Raw genomic sequence first — 6,688 nt, forward strand, 5'->3', positions numbered from 1 at the left:
ACTCTCCAAACAGTACGCTACATCATTATCTCTAAATTTACTGTATTCCATCTAGTACTGATATACTCTGTAAATGCACTGCACCCAACCCCATCGTTCATATATCCATCCAACCTTGTTTGAAGCTGCTTTTCGAGGCACATTTCTTCACTTACGAAATTTCCATGACTTAGACCATAAAAAACACCTTAAACTTATCTGAAGTTGGCATTTGGGGTCTGTAGAGGCCATCCTTTTTAGTACCTACGACTGCAGCGATGAGTTTGAAAACTAGTGACGTCATTGCAAATGGCGGCCCTGTTTCTAGAGAAATAAACTTATCTCGACTATTATACCAGGACTTTAACTTTACAAATTAAATATACCATATCACTCTACGAACGTGGCAGAGTAGTATTTCTTGTGTTTACCTAGAACCGTCAACTTGTCCCAAGTTCTCAAACCCAGTTTGAATCATTGTGTTGGTTCAACCAGCGTTCTGAAAACCAACAATCTTCAATCTTCGTTCGGTCTTTGGTTTAAACCATCATACGGTTTCAAAATCACTGTTCTGAATTCGAGCCTACACTGTGTGTGATATATATAAACATACAAACGTATCGAGCACACATTGTAAAGTTTTCGGACAACACAAATGTAGCAAATCGAGATGAAAAAATATCAAAAGACTGCAGACATTAGCCGTTTAAATGGTCTCGAAACTGGCAAATGCTATTTAACATTACGTTGTGATAGATCGGTCAATGAATGCAGCACAACAAGTCGGAGCATTAGCGAAAAATCAAATCGAAATATAGAATTATAAAGCGCACCTTTGAATACAATATAAAATATCTTTTAACTTTATAAATATCACGTTCGAGTCAGCCTGTATTACATAACCGCAACGAAACCTACCTCTAGAAAGGTGATATAAAAATGATCCGAACTATGTCATCTCAATTATCCAAAGACTGAGAGCCTTGGACTAACATCTCTTTAGACCGGGGGCCGATGGTAGAACAGTACCGCTTTCCCTCGCAATCGAGATGTCACTGGTTCGATTCTAGGTGGAAAAGTTGTTTGGACATAGTTGAACCCTTGGTCCCAGTTCACCTGGCAGTGATGTAGGTACCTGTTGTAAATCGAAGGTTGCGAATTCGTTTTCAGGGAAAGTTGTTGGGGCTAATAACTTGATGACAAAAAACCATTGACTCCTCAGGCTTCTACACACTTGACTAAAAACCTATGACCAGGGCCGGATTTACCTACTTGTGGGTGCCAGGCAAACTCATCAGTGCCCCCCAAATTTATAGAAATGTTTACATGTTTCAATATATATATATATATATATATATATATATATATATATATATATATATATATATATATATATATATATATATATATATATATATATATATATATATATATATATATATATATATATATATATATATATATATATATATATATATATATATATATATATATATATATATATACAGAAAGCACAGTCTGCGGTAATTCACATCTTCAGGGTGAGTACAGTTCCCACCGAATGTGTGATACACAGCTTGAGACTCCTTGGATATCAACACTCACCTAGATCACACTTACAGTTATTTGCATATATATATATATATATATATAATATATATATATATATATATATATATATATATATATATATATATATATATATATATATATATATATATATATATATATATATATATATATATATATATATATATATATATATATATATATATATATATATATATAATATATATATATATATATATATATATATATATATATATATATATATATATTACTAATTATCTTGAAATGACACAAATGTCAAATAATACATAATATCATAATATTATAATGTAAAAATAAGAGATTCAACACAAAGTGACACATCATTACTTTTAATCAAATTAGTTCTATATATCATGTACATCTTATATATGGAAATAATGAAAGAAATACAATTAACTTGAAGAATAATCAATTTTGTAAGGACATGAAGTACAGCAAACTGTTGAATTTCAAAATAAATTCTTCCTACTTTTTTCATGGAAAATTTGCCAATGATACTGTTTGTGTCAAGGGATTGTAGGAGGCCAGATTCAATGCATAATAATGAAAGTGGATTTAATCTGGTTTGTCCCATGGTAGACCTCAGATGATTTTCACCCTAGATAGAGTGAGAAAGACCTCTCTCCTTCACAATTTGTAATGGGGATGGTAAGGAAAATTCTTACCAAGATAATAATGTTTGGAAAGGCAGTTGTCAAAATACCATCTTTGAACCTCAGCAAAGTGAGAGATTTGTCACTGACCTGTCAGATTCAGAAGATAAAATATCTTTAAATTCCAAAAACTCATCTAGAACAAGATCTTCCAGGTCACTGGAATAGGTACTGACAACCAAATTCAGTTGGGCTTTGAGATCATCATATTTCATACTGTCATACTCCGTTAAGAAACTAAACAGCTTCTTTATTTCTGAGTAGGCATTCACTCTGTTCTCTAATTCATTCCTAAGGCAATCTAATATGGTGTAGAAATTGTCCACCTTGAACTTCTACGTGGACAGTTGAGTTTCAGTGCCAACTGATTCATCAAAGAAATGTTTTCTTTTTGTTCTTTTCTTGTCTTGTGTAGAGCTCAGCAAAAGCCCTAGCCTGATCTTCTGTTTCATCAAACTGATCCTTTCTCATTTCTGAGACGGAGTTTAACTTCATACAATTTCTCCATAACTGACAGAAGGTCTATCTCAATTTTTGAAGTGATATCATTAGTAAATAATGAGTTTACACAATATAAAATATCACTGAGCTGAGGCTGAGAAGATACTGACTGGATGAGCAAGCTGTCAGCAAACCAACGGTAATGTAGTGGATTTCTCCCTCACAAACGCTGTTTTTTCGCTGAGTAGCGACCCCACCAATTCCCCAGTGTATGCCTCTGGTCTAGGTCAACCAGCGCCGCCATACATCACGGAGCGGGGGTCAACTACTGCCACGCCTACCCCGCTATATAAGACTGACCTCTTACAGGCAGTGACCATCTGCCAATTATACTAACACTGTCAACAAGCCCCATACAGATACCAATAAAAAGAGACTGAAAATGAGTAAAACAGACTGGGACAGCTTCAAAGACGACTTAGCAATCACCACTCGATTAACCTACAAGGAAAACAACAGAAGATATAGACTCAGAAATGGACAGACTGCACCCAGCAATAAAAACATCTATAACCAAACACACCCTATTTCACACTTTAGAACATTACCCAACAACAGACTACCAGAAGAAGTTAAATTAATCCAGACCTATTACAATGAAATAAACAGGTATATGGAAAGACACGGCAGTAACAGATGGCTATATACGACACAGATAGCACTACAGATAAAATTAAGAGACGCATGTAAGGAAGCAAACAATAAAATGGAATGATATTATAATGGCGGCTGACCATGACTAAAGACACAAAAACATTTTGACTTCCATATAAACAAGATGATGGGGCACAAGCAAAAAACACCATACATTAAAGACCAGAATGGAACAAATTGCACGAGGAAAATGAACAAGAGTCAGCATTCAAAAGGGAATGGGTAAAAGTTTTTAAAATATCAGATGAGGAAAATGAAGATTTTGATAGTGAACACGAAGAAAGGATAGAAGAAGAAATGGAAGACAAATACATAGGAATCACCCCAAGGCAATATATACTATAACTTATTACCTAATAATCAAATAATAAACCATGAGAAATGATACCTGTCTGAGGAAATTTACGAAAAAGCTCGCCTACAGGTATTACACGAAATATGATCATGAATCTACCTGAAAACATTTTAATACACTATTAAAACATTTATAACGCATGCAATAACTGGTTACTTTCCAGACCAAAAATATGCTAAATGAGTATTTATTCTGGAGAGGGTATAATAAGGAAATATTAAACTACAGGCCAATATCTTTATTAGAAATTACCGGGAAACTATTGGAAAAATATTAAATTCAAGACTTATAGCCTTTTTAACACAACATGGGAAAATCCAACAACAGACAACATGGATTTATGCCCAATAGAAATACCCCTAACTGCAAAGCCACAATAACGGAAATAATTGCAACAAGGGTAACCAGATCAATATAATTTTATGATGTTTCTAAGGCTTTGATAAAGTTTACATTTAGGCTTGAAATATAAAATATTAAAACAGACTTAACGAATACTTGCTAAGAATATTAAAAATCATTTAGATGATAGGAGAGCACAAATTCAAATTGGAAACTTTAGGAACTATGTTTAATCTTGAGAGTGATAACCTCAAGGAGGATGCCTTTTTCCAACACTATATACAATTTATACTTCAGACACACCTCAACCTACCCCCTTTAGCGAATATGTACGTTTGTTGATGATATTACTCAAATAGTATCATACCCAGGAAAATCAACTCAATTTATGGCACCTCTACACGGTAAGAGCGATAAAAACATAAATGATTTTGAGAAAAATGGAAAATCAGGACAATAAGAACAAATTCAAGATAATACCAATAGCTAAAATTAAAACAAAGTCCAGTAATAGTCGACCAGACCTATACCCATACGACACTGAAGGCAGGTTGATTAAAAACTAACAAAAAAGAGGATATAAATAACAAAAGATAAAGAACGACAGACAAAATAAGATTACCAAAAAATAAAAACGCTTTTAAGAACATAGCATTAATAACAAAAAAGATTTTACCTTAAATCAATATGGACACCCACAAATTGTGTCAATTTAAAGTGAACCACAAATCTGAAAATCGATAATTTGGTAGCAATTTATTGACAACATGCAAAACAATATTCAGCATAAATTTTTATATAATAAGTCCTACCCTACATCAAATGGATTTTTAAACATATTTCAAAATTTATAACAAAACCAGCGTTTGCATGTTACTGTTTCAATTTCCAAATTATTATATTTATTATCCATGTCTATTTGAAACAACCAATCCTTCAATGGAGCTCATTCTACTCTACTCTCCTGAACCAGCAAGACCTCTCAACAGCGCCTCGCCAACCAGCTCCCTCAGAAAGCTTCTCACCCAACAGGACCTCTGAGCAAGCTTCTCACCACACAGCAACTCCTTAGCACTGCACTGTACATACAATATATATATACTGTATACAGAAAACGCATTGTGAGCTTCTATTCTACCTCCCTCCTGAGTGTGAGATATCTTACATGTACATACGTATGTGAGCCCATACAAAGAGATAATAGACAAGCAAAGAGAATTTGACAACTGGTCACATACAGTAGGCTACACGTACATTTGAGTTTCTGTATCCCAACGGGAGAGATCGGCTGTTACAACGAGTTTCAACAATTTCTTTGTTTATGGAAACTAGGTCTATCTGGAATTCAACAAATCACCACAGTAAAAACTACCACATCCCCCTGCCCCTTCTCTACCTTCCCCCATTACCGTTATCAGTCCCGTACGATGCTTAATAATCTGGTAAAATATGTTGCTTAGGTTTTTATACTGTGAATATTCGTTATTAGTTGTTCAAGTCATACATTTCCGTTGTATTTTTGCACAATGTATGAATCGGCGAAAGCTACCACACATTCATGCCCCCCCCCCCTTACTCATCCCTCCCTTTTGACCTGTGGGTAAACTAGTGATGTGACGTGTTGTTACTGATAAGTCACCGTTGATCATGAATTATCAAGATAAGTGTGGGGTTAACGTGATGTAGGATCGCACTAGGATGGAGGTGAGAAGGGAAACTCACAATGGCGTTTTCTATATAATATATTATATGTACAATGCAGTGCCAGGGAGTTGCTGTATGGTGAGGACCTTGTTGAGAGGAGGTCTTGTCTGTTTGAGAGCGTTGAGTAAAATCCCCTTCGGTGGGGTGGGTGGTGGTGATACGGAGAGAAGAGAGCATTAGCTCTGAGGGTGCAAGAAGGGTACAGTACAAGGTAAAGTTCAGAAGTGGGAAATATAGGAGGAGGTTGACAGCAGGTGGACTATCCACCTTGCGAAGACGAGGTTATGTCTTCCGTCAACAGTGCTGCATTAGAGGAGTCTTGCGGGTTAGGGAAGGCCGGTCTCAGCCAAGCTAAACTAAGTTGTTCTATTTGATGTTTTCTTGGGGCATATTATGTTAGGGGGGGGGGTCCCTCCAGGTCCTTGTGGCACTGGATCCCCTTCGCGCCGAGGCTGTGGGCTTATATACGAATTCACCGGAAGTAAGAGTCGCTGTTGCCCGACCCCGCACAGTCAGACGCTAGGCTTGTCAGAGAAACTCGCCGCGGGATCGGCTGATCAGCGACTAAAGGCAGTGGCAGTTTTAGGGGAGAGTATCCACTACAATACTCCTCCTCCCCTCCGAGCTCTGCAGGAAACTTGTCGGCACGGTTGTATTCCACATGTGAGACATAACAGGCGGGGGTGTGAACCACTCGACCGCTACGGGTGATGACTAGGGACACAAGATCTGTGGGAGAAGCAGAGAGAGGAGGAGAGTTGTGGATGAGAGAAGGTTGAACAGGCGAGGAATGTGGTGCTTCTCTCGTGGTAGGTGCAAAGTCCTCAGGGGCGCCGGGTGGGGTGTCTGGGTCCATAGGTCCGGATGCAGGATCCTCATCAGGAGCAGG

This window comes from Homarus americanus, unplaced genomic scaffold (genome assembly GCF_018991925.1).
Source record: "Homarus americanus isolate GMGI-L3 unplaced genomic scaffold, GMGI_Hamer_2.0 scaffold54443, whole genome shotgun sequence".
Lineage (NCBI taxonomy): Eukaryota > Metazoa > Arthropoda > Malacostraca > Decapoda > Nephropidae > Homarus > Homarus americanus.